The sequence below is a fragment of the Limulus polyphemus genome, unplaced genomic scaffold (assembly GCF_000517525.1).
Source record: "Limulus polyphemus unplaced genomic scaffold, Limulus_polyphemus-2.1.2 Scaffold676, whole genome shotgun sequence".
Lineage (NCBI taxonomy): Eukaryota > Metazoa > Arthropoda > Merostomata > Xiphosura > Limulidae > Limulus > Limulus polyphemus.
In genome coordinates this window covers 148,438-171,070 of record NW_013666286.1, presented here as the reverse complement: position 1 = coordinate 171,070, position 22,633 = coordinate 148,438, and positions in this window count along the sequence as shown.

The following is a 22,633-nucleotide window of genomic DNA, read 5'->3' as shown; positions in this document are numbered from 1 at the left end:
CCACCGCCAACTCTTGGGTTAATCTTTAACCAACTAGTAGTGGGATTGACCGTCACATTATAACGCCCCCACGGCTGAAAGGGCGAGCATGTTTGGTGTGACGGGGATTCGAACCCGCGACCCGCAGATTGCGAGTGTCGAGCGCCCTAACTACCTGGCCATTCCGGGCCTTTGGATTCAGCGTACAGGAATTACTGTAGATCGTGTAAAATTTTCAAGCCAATAAAACCATCGCAGGCCTGTGCAATCAATTGAGCATATTATTGAAACTGAAAATGCGTATATATAAACACACACGTTTCCACCTATAATGTGTTTTTTATGTTTTAATACATTGTCATATAAATCAAATATAATATAACATTACAACTGTCTAAAAGTGAAAACGTTTTGGGTATTAATTTATCTATTTATTGAATATTATTACACCAAGATTAAAAGTATTTTAACGCCAAATTGTAGGAAAAAACAACAAAGACAATTGTATGTTTCACAAATACTTCATTTATCAACGACCATGGTTTTGCCTGGAGTGTTTTAGTAGATATTACAGCAACTTCCAAAAATGTCTTAACTAACTAGGAGTGTTTTAATAGATATTACAGCAGCTTATTAAAATCTACCAGGACCGGCATTATGTATTGTACTTACTAAGAATTCAATAGCACAATGTCAAAATTAACGCAATACTTAAAAAAAAATATATTATTACAGACACCAGGCCTTAATTAACAGCTTTTGAATGTTTTGTTAGGTCACAGGCCCTCCGTCGTGAGGAAGGAGAAAGAAGTGAATAGCCCTATTGTACTGTTTATACACTTTTCCAATTTTTTGAAGAAAGCAAAAAATTCGACAAATCAGTTGATATAAACGATGCTGCCACCTATTTAGATTTTTTGTTACATTGATTTGAAAAATAAATTTCTATAACCCTTGGACCCTAATCTCTGGTTAAAATAGATTTTGAGTTTTTAAATATTTTTGATGTTTCTATTATATTTAGTTCGTATTTATTTTTCGAATATTTAATTAACATGACGTTGTTCCAAATAACACTATGAGAAAGAACATTTGTTCACCATATATTCAGCTAACGCCGATTCATTAATTTTCTGTTTTCCTACAGCTGATGTATGTTCATTAAGTCTAAATTTTAAATTTTTACGTGTTTGACTAATGAACCTTAGATCACATTTACATGATATTTTGTAAATACCACATTTAGTTGTTATGTGATTTTATCTTTAAGAATAACAGTAAAATGGCTAAGTCTACCTGAAACTTTACTCGATAATTAACATGTTTCTTAAAACATTACCTAAAGAGATTTTATCTAAACAGATGGTTTCAAAATATATATAACAGACTTTTACGTGTTTTAGTATATGTCATAAATGTTACACCAGTTCCTAAAGGGGTTTCAACTGAATAGGTTATTTTAAAGTATATAACACACCCTTGATTGTTTTAAAAGATGTTGTATCACGAAAGCTCCTAAAGAGGTTTTATCTAAATAGGCGATTTTAACAGGCTCCTCACGAGCCAGCGAGGGACATTTTTGCTGAAAAAAAAACAAACTACCCAATCTGATTTTTCTTAATTTAAACTGAATTTTTTGGCCATTTTTATTAGCTAAAAAGAAGTCATTTCTCGCACTATTTTAGCGTTGGGCTGTGAAGAATGATTTGAGGTGGTAAGGTGACTGAAATCCGTTAGCGCAGAAGTATTCAGAAACCGTTTAGAACCACCTTAGTAGATACTGTGCAGCAAGCCGAGTACAATATTATGACTGTAGCTGCTTTCAAAGTGTTCGTTTCTGCTCATCCTACTGCTGATTATCGTGATGCTTCGACCTTCCTTACCGAATCGCAGGTGAAATCGTTCGTGTCTCAATTGAAAGTTAAACATAAAAAGGTGATAGCAGAAGCATTTGAGGCTGGCAATTGCTTAATTAATGATGTTGAGCATGTGGCTTTATTGATATATACTGAATTTACTCCCAGCGAGTAGACCTTAGTACTAGCTAGTATGGTGACTTGAGGATGCTGTATTTCACTTAAAAATTATCAATTAACAAACGAAAACTTATCTCGAAGTTGTCTCTTAAAACACACGTTCAAAATCACCCTCTTTGGGAGTTTCAGGATTGACCTTACTTTTAATATTAAACAAATTTTAGTGTAAAGACACCCCTTGGCTCCTGAAGGACGTGTTAAAATACATGTAAGAATCACAATAAGCAAGCTATTTGTCTTTCATAGTTTTTACATTTATCTCACCTTTGTTCACTCAAAACAAAAGTATCTACATTTTTGGTAACAAAATGGCCAAAATACTGTTATTTTATATTGTGAATATTCGTCAGCGTTTTATGACCTAATTACAATGTCAAAAGATCAATCATATCATCTGTCAGCAATTAGAAATTAACAAAATAATATTCTCCTTTACATTGCATTTTAATTTCAATTTGCCACATCAAAGCGACGTCATTATATCCTGATAAAGATACTAAAAAGTTTTTAAAATGATATAATAAGATACTGTATTTCATTTGTATTTTTTATTCTCAGAAAATTATTATAGCTACACGTTTTGTTTGTTTTTTACATTTTCATGCAATGATGGGATACAATGGTGTCAAGGATAACATCAAGATATTTGAAAGGTTTTAATAACAATATATATATATTAACTTCCAATCAGTTATCTACTTAAAAGTAAAAATCAATCTGGTAATGAACATAGCTAATTAATATACATTTTTATTATTTTCTTATTTACAAAAATTCGGATACATTGTTTGATCAGTTGGGTACCCTCGCCGTTAAGGATATGTTCAGCCGTGAAATCAATAATATTTCGACCAGCTTAGAAGATTTAGCTTAATCCTAAATCCATATACTAAGCAGACAAACCAATCTCTATAATAAAAACATAATAAGTATAATAATAATGAAAACAAATAAAACTATATGTATTAAAAATCCTAACTAATACTGTTAATGAAAGTAACATCAACGAATAGAGTATATACCACTTACGGAAAAAACAAAAATCCCTGGTTGTTAGCTTCAAGTACAGTCGTAGAATTAAATGTTTGTTGAACAACGGAACATCAGTATGATCTTATATAAATAAAGAATGTTCACACTCTTCCCTAAAAACGTCTTGTGACTAATGAAACCCCACTAAAACCTACAGCAGAGTAACGTGAGAGGAACCTGACATCTGAGATGAATCGCTACGACACATGTTACTCCTATATTTTGCAATGCCATATTATGTGGTGACGTTACGAGCACTCGTGATAGAGAAAACTGCAAATATATGTGAGTACGCAATAATATATTCAAGAACAATATAAGGGATTTTCCAATGGTACGTGACGTCATTGCTATTGGTGGTCCGTGTCACCTTACATTAACACTATACCAATACGTTAGGCAGTTTTTGTTTTGTTCGTTTTTACATACTATTTTTGCTATAATCCCACTCTTCGTTGGTAAAGAGTATCCCAAGAGTTGGCGGTGGGTAGCTTTAACTAGTTACTTTCTCTCTAGTCTATAAGTTCAAAATTAGAGACGGTAGTAGCTTTGCGCGAAATTTGAAACAAACAAATAAATTATATTCCAAAAGAGAAAAGAAACAAACACATTAATATTGACATGAGGCTTTCGATACATTAATGTATATATCTTTAAATATTACTAGTTACAACAAACACCTCGATACATAATGTATATATCTTTAAATATTACTAGTTACAACAAACACCCCGATACATAATGTATATACCGTTAAATATTACTACTTACAACAAACACCTCGATACATAATATATACACTTTTAAATATTACTAGTTACAACAAACACCACGATACATAATGTATATATCTTTAAATATTACTAGTTACAATAAACACCTCCAAGAATGGATAAGCTGACAAGACATGTGTTCCTCTATATAGTTCGAAATTGTTTTCATGACAATAGCAAGGTTATCATTCATAGTTTGCATAACTTTGGTAATATAAATAGCTCCTCTCCAGGTACCTATAAATAGAGATGCATATTGTTCACAGAAGGTAAAGGATTCAACAACTCAACTATATAATTTAGTCTTCAGGCATGAGTACCGTATAAAACCCAATCAAGATAGAAACCCCATTACTCACCTCATATCTGTTTTCGTCACCTACATTTGGGAACTACTTTATTCAACTGAATGGAGTTTAAACTTTAATACTCCGTGAAGCCACGAATGTAAGTTATTTGAAGCTTGAAGACAAGAAAAGAAGACAACAAGACTGGAAGAGAAAATTAGCCATTAAGATGTTTCTAACCTGGTATGTGTGCATAATATGGATGAGTTAGAAAAAGCCAAGAATTTGTTTTGAGACGTTTATAGTAACTATAAGAGCGATACGCAACGGAAGAGGAAAATAGATCAACCCGATATATAAGTAAGAAACAACTTTCTTATATTGTTTAGAGATACCAACCATTTTAACATAGAGGATTTTTTCTAGTAGATAAAATTTACAAAATGATTAAAATAGGCCTAGACTCCTAAATGAGTCATGTTTTTGAACCCTTGATTCCCTTTTAACTTTTGTGTAGTCACAGTGTTTTTTCGGATGTGGATAACCCCGCATACCATGCACGTGTGAACTTGTTAGATAAAAATATTACAAGTCACGACCTTAACAACAAAGTACTATGAGAAAAACAAAATATAATTCAAATTCTTTTAACAATTAACTCAATTAAAATAAACTTAATCATTTTATGTTGGTTTATAAGCATTCATACATGTTTGTTGTTTTATGCGTGTATCTAATCTCAAAATATCTGTGATTCTGGTTATTGTAATATCAAAAAAAGAAAGTGGCTATGTTTAAAACTATTTCCTGCAGTGTAAAGTAAGTTCTTTCTCTATACATAAAGCCTTTTTATACCGTTAGAAATTACTTCTAGAATTGCAAAACTCATTCGCCTCCCAATGGCTCAGCGTTAAGTCTGTAGATTTATAACGCTAAAAACAGAGTTTCGATACCCGTGGTTAGTACAAACGAACAATACTCATTCCTTCAGAGTTATTGTGTAAAGGTTTATCAAGAACGTGGTATATTGTTGATTGAGTAGGACATGACGTAGTACAGAGTTCCAGTTAAAAAGCACACTGTACATATATAAGTGACCCATCTCGTAAACTATCAGAACGTGCACATATTGTAAATTAAATAGCAAATGACGTATTGCGGAGTTCCTATGAAAAAGTACACTGTTTAAAAGAATAAGTACAGTTAAAAACAACGATGTTAGAGAATATCGAAACATGTGTAGAGTACTGAGACTGTAGATCAGTTTCAAACAAAAATGCTGTTTATTATGTAAACAAAAAATGCTGTTTATTATGTAAACAAAAAAGCTGTTGTTTTTAACTGCTCATTTATTTATGATTTTTTACAAGTGTCCAAAAATAACCTTATAACTGTTTGTTTCAGATTACAAACTATCAGAATACGTACACGTCAAATGAATAAACACATCATGTAAATGGTACGGATTTCTTCAATACTCATTTTGGGGATAAGATTGTTAACCGGATAGCAAATGATCTGATACGTATTGTTAAAAAATTGCACATCATTTGACGTAAACAAATATAAAAGATATAAGTGTATACATAATTATATTTACACCAAATAATATAAATTTCCTTTAAAGAAAATAATTGCGACAAATGGAAAATAGAAATGATCACAAGGTGTGCTTCGTCTATACTTTTTATTACTCTTTTACCATAAGTTTTTCAAAAAATGTAAGTTGTTTGTGGTTAAGCACAAAACTATACAAGAGACTATCTGTGCTCTGCCCATCACGGGTATCGAAACACTGTTTCTAACATTGTGAGTGCGCAGACATACCACTGTGCTACTGGGAGGAAAAAGGTAATAAAGCTAAAGCGACCACGTAGATTATACTGTGTATACAGTTCTTATTGCTTTATTATATTACTTTACCTGTGTCAAATAATATACTAGAAAGATTGCACGTAATGCGTAATGTTGATAATTTTTAGTACTTTTACCTCACCTATTTCGAAAAGAAGACTAAAGAAATCACAGAAAGTATGTAATGTATATAATTTTTATTAATTTATGACTCTACTTATTTCAAATATGACTCTAGAATGACCACAGAAATCACGCAGTATATATGATTTTGTCATAAGTACTGTAGTACTTGTAGATGTGCAAGAAGTGCAATACAATCTAAAATCTCAAACACACCGACCACATCACGTAAACAAAACTTTATAAGAACTTTACACACACTGTTGAGTAGTAAACAAACCAACTGCCGAGTAACAAGCTACCAAAGCACTTGAGAAAATCGGTAGAGTAAAAAACAAAAATTTCACAGAACCACAAATTTGTCAATCTAACTATCTGACTGATTGACTAACGTTGTTGCGAAGGCATAGCTCTCTCCTGCCTTCACCTTATGCAAATCTAAATGCACGTGAATGAATTACGCTACCTTGGCGAAAAGTGATTTTCTTAATTTTACTTATAACCTTCGAAATAACAAGTAATAACAATAACCATTTAGAAACACTACTAACGAGCTAGCATTACACTAGTAGCCATATTCAATGATTACAAGCACGATCTGTAAGTTTTCAAGTAACAGCCCGCTCTCATATCGCGTGCGGGTGCACGATTGCTTATGCGGACGCGCTACGTGATCAGAATGCAGCTATACAAAACACGTGGACTACGTAGATTCTCTAGATCTAGTTTAACTATGATTTAACGTTTGTAAGCGAAGTTTTCAGTTCTATACATCTGACTCGAGGGTTCTATGTTGGATAAAGCAATTCTATCATAGCAGTCGGTGGCTAACTAGGTGTGGCCATAGTTCCGCCCATTCCTACTTCATGTTTTATTTTTAACTTTGATCCAATTACCGATTTGAAATGAATCTCATTGAAACTTATAACCTTTCATTTATTTTGAACAATTACCAAGTTGCAAAAAACACACAAGTAGGAATGAGAGGAACGATGGCCACACCTGCTTTGAGGTTGCATCATGTCAAAAACCATCAAGTGTTGTAATATTAACCCGCCCATTCCTACCTTGCTTCCTTATTTTTTGGTGCTCCCATTCTTACTTTTTAATTTTTCTATTTAAAAAAATTCTACTCTTGTTAATATATTACCACCTGTTTTGAAATAGGAAAATAGAACATTCGCAAATAATGCATAATGTGTATTACTATATCTACCCTATATTTTTAAATTGGATAATATAGGAAACGCAAAAAGCGCATAATTATATGATTTTTATTAGTTTATCTGTATCAAATAAAAGAATAGAGCGATTATAAATATTTCGTAACGTATATGCTTGTTACGTTATCGTCCGACCTGTTTCAAATAAGAGACCATAATACCAACAAAGAGTATACAAATATTTAATTTTTATTACTTTATTGTCCTACTTGTTTGAAATAGGAAATTTATATCACTTTATTATTTTATCATTTTTCATTACTCTATCTGTTTCAAATAGGAGATTAGAAAGACCACAGAAACTACTGAGTGTACTTAATATTATTACTTTATTCTTTATTCTTATGAAATAACAAGAGAAAACTGTAGTGTATATCAACTTTAGTCGTTTATTACCGCGCCTTTTCCAAATAGAAGCCTAGAACAACGAAACTGTATTACTCTATTGTGTTTATCATTGTTATTAATTTATTATCATTTATTTTTTGAAATAAGTAACTTGAATCATCACAGAAAATGCAAGATCTATATGTATTTTTCACTCGACCTCAACTTTGAAATAGGAGACTAGAACGATCTCACAGCGATATTGGAATAATCACAGAAAGTATGCAGTGTATATTATTTTATTACACTACCTATTTCCAGTACAAGACTAGAATAATCGCAGAAATTGTGTAATTTGTATAATTTCATTACTTTATTATTCTTTTTTTCAATTAGGACAATAGAATGATCACTGTAGAGTCGTACTATGTATACTTTTTATTAATTTATTACCTGTTTATTTCATTGGTTTATATGGTTTTCTCCAAAATTTTGCAAATGCTTTGTATTTCTGCGCTTAGTGCCTAATATATGGAATTTCTTGAAATCCGTTTACTGTTACCTTCATGAAACCACTTCCAATTGGAATGAAAATAATTTTTTGTAGACCTTCAACGCTACCTAGTTTCATTTATCTTACACAGTTTAATCATGATTCTACCTATAGTTATAACGAACACGATGTTGTTACTCATAAACAATATTTGAAATAAATATAAAATCGCAAAATTAATACACACAAGTGAGTTACAAACAATAATGAATTGTAACTGCAAGATCAGTTTATTTCAGTTTGATACATTATTACTGACAATACCTAGGAATAGGTGTTACAATAATGTTTTGTATTTTCTTTAAACAGAACATTGTATTTTGTTCCAATGCTATCATAAGGTTAGAAATATATAATTCTGAAACATTTTTTTCCAAATGTCCCAAAATTCATCCAAGTTGTTGGGGTATCTTTTGTCCTTTATATTTTCCATATAAACCCATAAAGCCTTGCTAATGTTTATATTGCAACTTTATGCAGGCTAAATCATTGTTGTAAGTGTTCCATTTACTTCTTTTATCTTTCCTGGTATCGTTTCATCACATTTATGTCTGCTTGAGATCACTGTCTTTCTGGAGGATGGAATACCGCCTAACAGGTTTTGTTTCTGAGTAATAACATTGTGAACAGAATATGAATGTGCCTATCAGCAGCCAAGGTGTCATCAATTATATATAGATCTTTAACACCGTTGTTTTATTCCTCCAGCATGTTTCACTGTAGACATTGTACATTTACTGTAATACTGTTCATTCTCTGCCATCGAACAAACAATTGATGATTGTTTCCAGCTTTTCCCATTTCAGCCTTTCAATTTAAACACCTCTCATAATCAGTGGTGTTTGGACAGCTACAAATTCATTGAGTGCATTTCGTAATAGTGCATATATTACTGTTCTGACGGTGTCATTTACACATGTACATACAACTAGGTCATTTACAGGATCTTTATTAGATTACCGCATTTCGCATACTAATCAATAGCCTGATTACTTAACATCACTTTTGAAGAGATTAGATTTTATACTTCGCCGACTTCTATTCTCAATAGTAATAGTTTAACGTAATATCTTCAAAAATACTATGCTGATCTTCATCCGTCACATGTACCAGTTTTTACCAGCCAAAATTTTGATTTCTGCACATTTTTCACATGGTATTCCTGTCCTGAGAGCAATGTGTGCTATCATCACACTACTTGCTGAGAATAATATTTGTGTCTCTACTCGAATAGGCACTCTTTGATTAATTGGATAACAGCTAATCAGAGCGGTAAACTATCCCTCTATAGAGGGAGAGAAATATTTGTACTTCATACCCATTTTACTCACTGTTTCAAAAATTATTTCCAATACTGTCAACATATTAGATAAGAGAAATAAACGTAAAAAAATTGTATTATTAGCGAGATAAGCTACATTTGAATGTATACTATTTTAAAAATATTTGCCTTTATGATTCGATTTAATGTAAGCCATTCTTTCTGTAACAGTTTTGATCTTGTAGAATCTAGTATATCATTATTTTCGAGAATTCAGCGTATAACTATCAATGTATCTCATTCCATTTCTTTTGGGCTGTTATGCACCTGATCTTTTCTCATTTAGACCTCTAAACAAATCATTACAAATATCCAAACTTAAAGTTTATTTATAGGAAGGTTAGCTTACTGCAGACAATGTACTTAATTATTGAAGCAGTAAAAAAAGGATGTACATAAACAATAAAAATTTTCAGAATCAAAATCCAACATGGAAATGTTCTAACAGAAGCATACGTGTCTCAGACTTGAATATTTTATTTACTGTTTGATCCATATATTTATATCCACATGTGAAAGAAACAAGCTCGATAATGAACTTGTGAATCACGCTCTACGCTGTAGACTGAAAGAAATGGTTGTTTCTTATCCTTCTCCCGTCTGCACAAAAGGCTGTAACTAATTAATTTTATATTACTTCCCTCCGATAAGAAATTCTCCGGTTACCGTAAACAGAGAGAACGATGGCCAATTTGAGCCTCTGGTGTTATGATTTTCGAGATATATGTGAATAGTGAAAGAGCCCATTATGAGGCTTGAAAGAACAGCGGGGGGTCGGAGTGATCAAAGAGTCAGGGATTCAACACTGTTAGTGCCATGCTTTCAGCATGAAGTAAAGAGTTAAGGTAGGAAATAAAAAGATTGAAGCCAGCAACCAGTTATGTTGTGTCGGTGTGAAGGATGAATAAGAAACCTTACAGTAAAAGATAAATTGATCTGTGATAATAGCCAAGAAAAGTTTTCCGAAGAAGAGATAGACACTTACTTCCAGATTCTTACAAAACCGTCACTTCTGACAACAGCATAGCGAACAGAGACAGAAGAATATTCCACGCGCATTAACTCGAGCAGCGGCGCCGAAAAGAGGCGGAATTCTTGGCGGTCATTAGCAAGCACCGTTTCCGGCTACTGATGCTGACTTGACTGGGGACATATCGGTTCTAAGGTAATTTGAGATCGGAGAGCTCAGTCCTACCAGAATCCTTGCATGAATTCGCTATATAAGGTTTGTTATGTAAAGTCATCTTTAGAAAGTCGTGCTAGTTCAAAGCAAGCCGACTCTTCCAATTTTTGGGCAGAAGAAATATTAGATCACGTTTTGTAAGAAATAGCGCCAATTAAACGTATAACGATTGCAAGAAAAGAAACTCGAGTCTTATCTTTATTTTCCATATCTTCATCATCCAAGTACTGCGGGGGCGAAATAGCCTTCATAACTGTAACAAAAAGATACTCCACAGTTTATAAACCAGGCTATCATTCAAGTCCAAACAGCGGAAAATGCTTTTGTCGTGGTGGGTTAAAGCACGTTTTAAAATTTTGTTTGTAATTAAGCACCAAGCTACACAATGGGCTATCTGTGCTCTGCCAACCACGGGCATCGAAACCCGGATTCTAGCGTTGTAAGTCCGCAGACATACCGCTGTGCCACTGGGGGCCGTTTTAAAATTAACTGTGCTACCTTGTCTTATTTTAACAAGAAAGTCAATTAGAAATTAATATTCTATGAAAAGTTTACATAAATAACCAGAAAAAAGTCCTATTTATAAAAGATAGTGAAAACGTGAAATCAAATGTTTGGTCTCAGATACTTCTTGAGGCAATATCTTGATCAATTTTTCACCATTCATCAATACTCAAGTAAAATACTCTATTTTTTACAAAGAATGATTGATGTAGCCTTGGTAAATGAAATCTGCTATCTATAACTATACACAACATGTACAAATTAAATTGTCTGGAAATTAAACTTTACTTGAAATCTATGTTAAGTGGTTAATTGTCGATTCGCACTCATTAATAAGTTACTTTCCAGATTGAACTTAAAATTGTCGAGAAGAAGCATAGTGTTTAAAACGGTAACTATAACACTTATTAAACGTATAGCAAAAGCGAAGATAAACAATTAACTTTGATGTTTCACGACATTTGTATCTTTAACGAAGAGCAATTTTTTGAATGCTTTGAACACGAAAACATTCATGATAATCTTCTTGAATAGTTCTAATGAAATCTTTAGAATAATATTACTTTTATTCTAATAAATCCAAAACTATTCTTTTCACAATGCTCCTGTAAACAAACAAATGTAACACTGAGAATAGGCTGCGCTTAGTAATGACAGGAATAATGTTAATTTCAAATGTTTATATAATAATTATATGTATAATTTAATAGTCAGAAATGAAACACTGACAATACCTTGTTTCATACACATACAAATATATAACAATTTGTTTCTTGAAGCATAATTGCCTGGTGGTTACGACGCTCAAATCATAATCTGCGGATCATGGACTCGAGTCCCTTCCAGCCGTAGGGGCATTATAATGTGACTGTCAATCCAATTATTCGTTGATAAAAGAGTAGCGTAAGAGTTGGCGGTGGGTGGCATTGGCTAGCTACTTTTCTTCTAATCTATCACTGCTAAATTATAAACGGCTAATGCAGATATCCCTCGAGTAGCTTTGCGTGAAATTCAAAATAAACCAAACAAACTAAAGTATAGCTTGACTAGACAAATAATTTACGACATTCCCAAGCATTTGCGTTTCTCTATGTAAAGAATGCTATTCTAAAGTCAGTTTCTCCTTTCAGTTACTTTGTTTTGGTTATTTGAATCGGTATTACTGATATGGACGTTTTGATAAAAGGTAGAGTATTAGAGAGTCATGCAAAGTTCCTTATCCAATTATGCAACTAAGCACTCCTTTGTATCCGTTTTACATTTAAAACCAATTTAATGTCTCAAGTGGTAAATAAACTGGGCATTGTACATTTACGTCCTGAAAAAATCGTCTAATCGATAGATAGATAAAATATGTTATTTGCAGGATCTTTAATAGACTCCACGTATCAAGATAATGCAAGAAAGTCAGAGAAATTCCGAGGATGGCAGCATTAGCTGCTCTTGTCATTCCTGGGATTTAGAGCCATAGACCATGCTGGAAATCTGAAGAAGGGCTTACTTCCCTTTCCAAACACAGAAACTTCTCGCACGTTTGTTATCCCATAGATAGCATTCCATTAGGTCATTTCACGCAAAATTCCAAGCATCTCTGAAATTTTAAAGGTTTTTTCCTTTGAAGTTTATGTTGTTATTGTAGAATTTCCCCATTATAAATGGACTTTCTACTATATTGTGTATATATTTATAAAAGATGAATCCGACACTTTAAGGTAACATATACTTTGATAGCTCAAATATGGTTGGATATCACAGGAATGTTATGCTTTTGCTTCAATCTGATATACAGTTTCTTTAACTAATTAATTAAAGCATATTCGTGTCAATTTCACAGCTAACATTTCTTTATTGTTAATAGATCACTAGTATTTAATGGTAAAGTGCCATTTAAAGCACATATTGTCTGAATTTGCACTATATATATATATATATATATTCGCTTAATAATAAATGTAGCTTATGTCTATGTTTCCATTTTGATTTTAGATAGATAGATTGTTTGTTTTGTTTTTTTTTTAATTTCGCGCAAAGCTACACGAGGGCTAACTGCGCTAGCTATCCCTAATTCAGCAGTGTTAGACTAGAGGGAAGGCAGTTAGTCATCACCACCCTCCGCCAACGCTTGGGCTACTCTTTTACCAACGAATAGTGTGATTTACCGTCACATTATAACGCCCCATGGCTGAAAGAGCGAGCATGTTTGGTGGGACGGGGATTCGAACCCACGACCCCCAGATTGCGAGTCGAGTACCCTAACAACCTGGCCATGCCGGGCTGATAGATAGATAGAGTTATCAGTGTTCATTTGAATGCCTGTGTACTGCAGTATATGTTGGTTTCCAGTTCTGTGCAAATATTTGTATGTGTTATACATATATTAAAAAAGGAATATGAAAATTGAAGGCACATTAAAATGGCCAATTAAATATGTGGAATCGGATTATATCACATTCGTAATAAAAAGAAATAGAATACATTTTTGCCCTTATTTGTCGTATTTTTGTGTGAGTGCTCACATCGAGATAACATAAACAAGAAACCGAATTACTTCTCATCTAGATATTTGTCTTTTTACTTGGGGTGACCTTTACTCCGTGACACTGACCTTCAAACTTGACTGCAAAGATATTATAGCTGGTCAGCAGTATTAAAATGAGAAATTCTAACCTAAGTCTCATTCTATATCTAAACCTACAACTGGACACAGCTGAGTACTCTACGCAACAAGAAGCTATTATCAGTACTAGTCACGTGAGTCAGTGTTGATGGCGCTTATCCAAAACCTGTAGAATGTTGTTTCTTAGAATAATACAAAAGCACCGCTTTAAGTACTGACATGTTGTCTGATAATGCCAGCAGCTACGTGCCTTAACTAACAATGGTTTTTTACCCTTTTAATTTATTTTTTCTTTGTTTATTCTTAGTGTCAGTTTAGAAAAGAAACAGCTCACATTTTGACCAAAATGCGTAACAAGACATTCCAATACAATTCGTTGCTATTTATTTATTCCCCTACCACAAGCTTTTTTTTTTCCTTCCTTAAGCGTCAAGATAGAAAAGGAACAGACTATATTTTAGCCAAAATGCGTAGCAAGACATTTCAATACATCTAGTTGCTTTTAATTTATTTTGTTAATAAATGCTTTTTCTTCTTTTATTTAGTTAGGCCACAAATGAAGCAGCGCATATTTTAGCAAAATGCGAAATAAATCATTCCAATAGATTAGCCTTGTCTGTTTATTCTTCACTTATTGCTAAAACACATTGCAATAGAAACGAATTTCTTGTTCGCTGGAAACCTAGCATTGCTCACTGGAATATATTTATATGAAATATTGCAACTAGAAATCAACAGGCAAAATGAAAAGTATTTTTCCTCCTCTCTACTGACTTTGAACATACATACTTCAAGTTTTAAAAACATGTATTAGCATAAAAAATGTGCATCGTTGTGTCTTAAACCGAGTTCTATTAACATGAATTTGTTAACGAGTAGAGAAGAAAATTTTCTTTTGGTGCTATCATATAGGAATGAACAAACATGTTTCCCATGTGTCTTTTACGCCCCACAATTACCAACTTCCTACTCAAGGTCACGATACAAGGTCGAAGTATCTTTATGAATGAGTATGACTGTCGCGGGAAATCTTCGGCATCATAATGATTAGCCATAAAACAAGGAATAAGTCTCGGTACGAGTCGTTTAGCCTATGGGAATGTAATGCGCCTCATTAGAGGTTCGTTTATTTCATGTAGACGGACTCCTTTTTCTTAAATTAACCTCAGAATCAGGTCAGAAGATACCGGAAGGTTGGAAATCATTAAAAAGTAAAAAAAAAAAAAGACAAGAATGTTTTTTTTTATTGTCTGGAACTGACTGAGCTCCAGTGCTAAATCATGACACATTGTAACATGATTTATGAAAATGGCATAGATACTATTATTTGTTGTGGGATTAAAAGTAAATTGCATGCTAAAATTTACCTCATAAATCTTTCGTTCAGAAATTTCACGAGCACCTTATCTACCTATATATCAAATTCATCTATCCATCTCTCTGTTTTAATAACTATTTATTAAATTTCATTTATATCTTTTCTAAGAAATTCTGTGGTGCTTGTATGTTGACCAAATGTTTTTTTTTTTTTCTCTGTGAAGTTGTCTTTTTCGTTAGTATTCTATTTTATCAGAGCAAAAGGCATTGCTCTTCACTGGATTGGCTTTTATTTAAAAAACGTTCTACGACAACAAAATTAAGTAATATTTTACCGACACAGCTTAATAAAGTTACTAATATTTTAAAATTGTACGTATTTTTGGTTAGGCAAGAAAGAGAAATGTAACAATATCATAATTTCATAGACTAATAGCTATAGGATGAAGGTTTAGAAATAACAAAAAGCATATCTGGTAGGAGTATAGATAAATAACTACAAATGCATGTCATTCCCCGCATTTTGTTTCTTCAGTTCTAGCTAATATAAAATGGTTTACTCTTTGTTCAAACCGAGCTTTGTTGTTTGTTAATACCGGGCTGATATTACGTGATTCATTGTTTTTATAACAATAACATCCCCACTAGATAGCTATTAAATAACACACACAATAATCCCCCAAATATCAGGTAGAGTTGAAAAACAGCAGCCCACTTCATATCAACTACGAATGAGCGTGCAGATATTAAATATCTTTTGCCAGGGTTGCACAAAGAGCAAATTGAATTATATTAGCTAAAGTTGAAAATCATCAATATATATAAAAGACAAGTGTCGGTCGGTCACACTCGATTTCTCCGAATTTCATGAGTTACACGAGTCCAACTCCACTTTTTCTCCTATAATACTTGCTCTTTTGATTGTCCGTTCGCATTTTATTTGAATTTAATCGCTAACGTAGTCGTAAGTAGCTCCTAAGTTTCAACACTATTTCTGCTATATAAAAGTCTGTCATGAAGGGAGTTCCCAAGACCAGATCAGGCATGGCGTTAAGTGTGCGACACCACATCATTATGACGTCAATCTAAGTAGGACCAGAATAGGAAAGCCTGGAAGGCTCCCGTGATCGAAGACAAGAAAGTGCATTCGGACACTATCAACGCCTGTGAAAAATATGTCAAAAATTAGCGCAAATCTATGCTTAAGAATTATTACGAAAACGTCTTTGTTAAAACAGATTGAAGATATCACTTATCTGTAGGGAAGAGGACGACTTTTCCTCATATGTAACAAGTTTTCTTAGTTACATGTAGTGAATTTAGGAGCAATAGCCAGTGGCACAGCAATATGTCTGCGGATTTACAATGCTAGAAACTGAGTTTCGATGAGAGTGGTGGGCAGAGAACAGAGCTGAGAACATGAAATCCTGGGAAAGGAAATTATTTTATTTTGTTGTTTTGTGTAGTGCCAGTTTTATAGGGAAAAGTTTTGATTTTCAGTGGTTTCCAGTCATTTTTGACGGGCTTTTACACTAGTTGTTTTATAGAGTTTAAAGTTTTGATAAAGAGAAAACCAAATGATATGACCTTAGATCAAACAAACAATGAATTGTCACAAGTGAACCTATGTTCAAAAAATGCGATAGCGCCTTATATGAACAAACTACATACCAGCTATGTTTAATCAGAAACCAAGTTTCCTTTGGTAAGTAGATCTCTTTCATGTAATCATAAAATCCTCTCATTTCACCCCGAGTTCAGAAAAAACAAATCCTCTCATATTAATGAGAGCTGAACGAACATTAAATCGCCTAAAATTGTACCAGTTCCGAGTGTAAAAACATCAAATCATGTCGTCTCATGTTATATAGAGTTGAAAAGCATTGTTTTTCTAATTTCACCCTTATATAACTAGTATAAAATATTTCGGTGAGATATATTCAGATAATTTTCCTAAATGTTCTGGTGGTGTTCTACATTTAGTTATCACGTACTCGTTAGTCGTATGGCAAATAGTCATGTCAAGTATTAATCCTTCTACTAAATTAAAGGTTACATACAGCATCGTCTAGAAGCGTGTATCACTTTGGCCATGTCTCTGTGTTCACTCCCTGAAGGGAGAGGCGAGCTGTATCCAGGACTGAAGCACTTCGTTCACTGTCAATTCTCTGGGCCATGAGGTTAACTGATACCCCACTTAGCAAGCTTGTGTGATCCTTATCCAACCTTCGATGGCTACTTCCCCTTAGTCTGGAGCGTATGGCACTAAATAAAGGTCATGATAACATCGATCAGATTGAACATCTTGAGACTTACTATAATGGTCTTGAGAAAACAAAGGCACACTTTAACAAACTCAGACAGGCATTATAAGGTGATTGTTTGAGTCACCTCTGTCCAAACAGAGGAACGAGATACCGCATTGAATAAAGCATGTCGCATTTCATCAAACACCATCAGGTTGAGCAGGTGGCATCTTGTTATGACCCAATTGGACTTGGAGTTAGTGAGAAGTCTCAAGCTGGCAATTCATACTGATTACGCTCCAAAACAACGTCTAGCAGCCAAGAATATGGTGTAATTATGATATGCTTTATAACACATCGTGTCATTATGATGGCAATGATGACACATAGTTGTTCAACCATGTCATTCCTCTTTGGCCTTAGCACAAGAATGTTCGTGTCTCTGTACTCTTTGGAGAAAAAGGAGACTTACATGCAATGATAGAGAAGCAGGTTCCTGTCAACACGACCATTTCAATATGAAACTGACGTTAAACAGGTAAACATACGAGTTTTCAGGAGGATGGAAAAAGAGCACATAAATTGTTTCCTCGAATATTTCAAACATGTTGTTACTTCGAATGGATGCACTCAAGGACAGGTGGTGCAATGTTCGATGTTGAGTCTAAAAGGTACCATTCTCATTTCCTTAGAGCACGTGTTCGAAGAACAAATCAAGAACTGGAACACAGCTTTCGATGATAAGAGACCAGTTTCAAAGTTTGAAAGTGAGTGGCCTATGAAAATTGGGTCACTTATGCAGACGATTTAAGAAGATTGCATGGAAGGGTACTCCAGAGCATTTATCCCACAGATCAGCAAGTTCATAGAGAAAGCGGCTGCTGAGAGAACCTATGCAGCATCAAATGGGTCTGATACATGTGCGTAGCCATAAAGGATACGGTCTGTGCAATTGCACCGCTAAATGGTACTTACATACGCATAAAACATATTTAAAAAGTGTAAAAGTAGTTTCAGATATTGTTAAAACGCGCCATTTTCAGTAAAAATTACAAGATATTACGAATGGCACGTCCCAAACCCATAATATGGCTTCACTACTCATTTTCTTTATCCTCTAAAAGTAACACTCCCCTTTATTTCACTTATGCCTCTGTAATAGTAGTTTCTAACGCAACACAGTTTGAGGTGGATTGAAAGGATTTCTCATCCATGTGGATGACATACTTGTCTTTGGTCGCATATTTCAAGCCAGAGCTGAGTGCAAGAAAATAGTATCCCAGGGCTTGAAAGTGAAAACAGGAAAATGCACACTCATGCTTATGAAACTGTATTTTCTTGATCAAATAGCCAGCAGAAATGAAATTTCAACTGATCCTGTAAAGACAGCAGCAGTCAAGAACTGATTCCAACTTACTAAAAAACGAAAAAATTGCATCTTTTTAGTTTTGCATCGTGTTATTTATTCATAGTTTATAAGCAATCTCGAAGAAAGACTCACCATTGTCTACACTCAAACAAATACGAAAGGGATAAAATAAATAAATTAGACCTTTAAAAATAAATGACCTTAAAAATATTTAGTTTTATTTTTTCCTTCTTTGGCGATGTTTCGAGCAAACGCTCTTTCTCAAACCAGGAAAAAAACCTGTATGAGTTACAATAGTCACGTAGCTAAGATACGCATGTCAAACATGTTGACAAGCTAAAGTTTTATAACACTGACAAACTTCTAGAAAACTGGCTATTTCAAGAATCAGAGTTGGATGGAAAAGTTGATTCTAATGATGAGGAAATGCCATTGAAGGAATAGTCAGTCTGCTCTGGTGATTGGCTGAGACAACAACGAAAACACCCTAGTTATAATTGCTGGGATTAACTGCTTGACCGGCAGTTCAGATGGTCAGTTAATTAAAAAATCAATGATTAAAAGAACCAGGTGTTCCCTGATTTCCGAGCTATCAAATGGCGTTATATGATAGGACGTATACGCAGTGCATCATGTGATAAACACTTGATTATATTATAGTTAGGAGAGTTAGCTAAACAATAAAGAGCTTGAAAGCAATTATGATCCATACTTCCCATTTTTCTGAGCAGTATTTATTAGTGAGACGTTGATGTGTTGTTATATGATAACCAACTGATGTATCTAATTTAGATGTAGTGAAATATTTGCCGAGCAGGTCGCAGAAAATTTTTTATATACATAGATAGGAGAACTGAGATTGTTAAATTAATATTCTAGGGAAAGATACAGTTGTATTCAACAGTTAATGATAACTGGGAATTCTTACAAATATAATGCAAATATTTTTCATTCTTTGCATCCCAAGCACTCAGTTGGTAAGTACTAAGCACACAGTTGCACGTAAGTTGGTGGAACTTTGTGTATGTTGCTATGCAGAATTGCAACTGATTCTGTGGTAAGTGTGTACCTGTCTTTCTGAAATACGTTAACAGATTATGCTATATAACATTACATGAGAAATTGGGGAAATGCATAAATCACGTAAAGTGTGTATAACTTGCAAAGACTTTTATCTTTATTTATATTTTGTATTTGTCTTATGTAAGGCACCTTTCACGACCCATAAATGGTAGTAATACCAGGATAAACATGGTAATTTGGGCAGATTGCTATGTTATAATGGTGAAGGTAATTTTGCTGTCATCGCTTATATGCCTATTAGGTTGTATTTTGTGTATATAAATGTGTTTTGCGGTTGATGTTATTAACCTAGATCTGGATGGATGTTTATATCAGTATAAGTCATTCCTGTTTATTTTTTAATTGAGTATGATTACTTATATTTTCATTATATTTTTTTGTTTTGGAGTAAGTCTAACTTTTAAGGTGGTGCTCAACGCCTAACACGTGTTTTGGGCAGATGGAGGCGTAAATGATGGTGACGTGACGTACTCCAAGTACTCGTTGCATAATATCTTCGTTATATATTTGAACCACTTTCTGTATATTTGATTGTGCACACGAATATGATGTATATATATTTAGAGATAGAGAAGATTACAAACTTTGAGCCTAATATGGGGTTTTAGTTTAGGGTATTGAGATATGGTACATGTAAAGAAATCTGCAATAATAAGCTTATACAGCTTTTAAATATTAAATGTTTTATGTTTTCTTAATGCAAGTAAAGTGTATGATTTTTCACCGAGAGAGACTCAAATACAAAGTTACTATACAATCTACACCACAGATTGTTTTCATTGTGTTAGTGAAAAATAACTTCCACTTTTGGCAGCTGAGATGTTTGTGGATTATGCGACTCATTCTTTTTAATTCAAAATCACTGTTGGATCAGTTGTTCATTCCAAATGAAAGAAAATATATTGAAGCTGCAGTTTTCAAGCAATTTCGAATTAGAAATGCTTGATTTGTTTGATCAAACAATTTCCAAATTTGGCAGATATTACTGAACGTTTAATTTCAATATTTATTTCTGAACAAGATATTTTGTGTTAACTACAATTAATTCTAATGTTATATTGTAATTTTTTGTGAGGACTACATGAATATAATTCTGGATTGATACGTGAAGTCAGACATGGTTTCACAAATTTTCTCACATTATTAGGTTGGAAATGTCTATGAACAATTTGTAAAATATTAAGGTTAAAAGTTTTGGTCACTACTTGTAAAGTAATTGATTTAATGTTAGTTACCAGTGTAAGGTATTAGTTGTAGTTTTGTGTTTCTTTCCCAAAATGGTTCCAGGCTCTGTTTTTATGACAAGCAGACAAAGCTTGAGGAACTCATGTTTGTGTGAAAATGTTGAACTCTCTGACTTGTGACTGTTGCCATTAGCCAGCATAGTCAGGGATCTGGCCAAGGACGTTGGTTTGCTAGCGCCTGTTTCAACAACCTGATTGTGTAAAACTACGTAAGCATTCACGACTTCACCAGTAGTCCTCATATCATTCTCCAGTTGCTTGAGGTAAGCAACAGTTGAATTGATACATCACAGAAGCAGCTTGAGTACATGTAACTTGTGCCGTTTTTTTTCAGATAAAGAGCTCTCTTACTCATGTTGCCTTGGACATGAGGGTTCTTGCTGATTGCAAGACGAAAATTTTGATTACCATACCTGTGGTAAGACTTGTTGCAGGTTTGTTTTTGTTTAAGATAATTCTAGGAAATTTCTTATTGTTAACATCTGCATTTTTTACTTATTTTTTTGCTGCTCAATAGCTGAAATTTTAAATAGTGGATTTATTTTGAAAATGAATTCAAATTTGAAAATATTAAACACAATATTTTGTTTATTTTGTGATAACATGAGTGTATTGTTCTTCATTTATTTGATCTCGTCAGTCAAGCAGTGACCACTTCGTGGTATCAAATTTTAAATAATAAAAGTATATCCATTTTCTTCAGGAATTCACGATCACTAAGTTGACACAGGTTTGAATGTTAGTACGTATTAATATTTAAACATATGTCTGAGTAAATTATTTCATATTTAATATTTTTGAGTAAAGGAAGGGCACTTTTGAGATCAATCTATCAATGGACGTGAGCATTTAACTTTATAGATGTAATTTATTAATTAAATCCAGACCTCAGGGAATAAATAAAATATATGAAATATTTATATCACTGTTCTGAGGCTAAAAATAAAAAGTAAATCATTAATTGATACAAGAGTCATAAGTGCTCATGACACGAAGTCACTTTCGATTCATTCAGTGGGAGGAAAACGTAATCATCAAAAATTATTGTTAATGTATAAAACATTATATGTATAGATAATTTATGGAAGTAGATAAAAATCTCCAAACATGTATATTTTGTTATTATATACGTAAGACTATGAAAGTACGAAAATATTTATAGCTGTATATAAGCTGTTAATATATAAATATCCATATAACTGATAGTGCATATAAGTAAAGATAGGTACAGTTTTTTAAATACTCACTGTGCTTTTATTACACACTGCATGTCAAAGTAAATATATTTCAGTCATCTTGCCACGTGTGTAGTAGCTCTTTAAACTTCAACATATGTTACAACACATTCACTGTGACTATTGCATAGACAGTAAACCCACATCAAACGGTAAGCTGAGGTAGGACTAATCACAATCACAAGAATTCTGTGCAGCTTTCGTCTAGAGTCACATAGAAAGAACTGATGTTTCAATAATGGCATCTATTACAATGAATTATTTCCTTATAAACTACTTATTACAGAAAGAACTGTGTTATGGCGATTGTTTTTTTACCTGTTAATG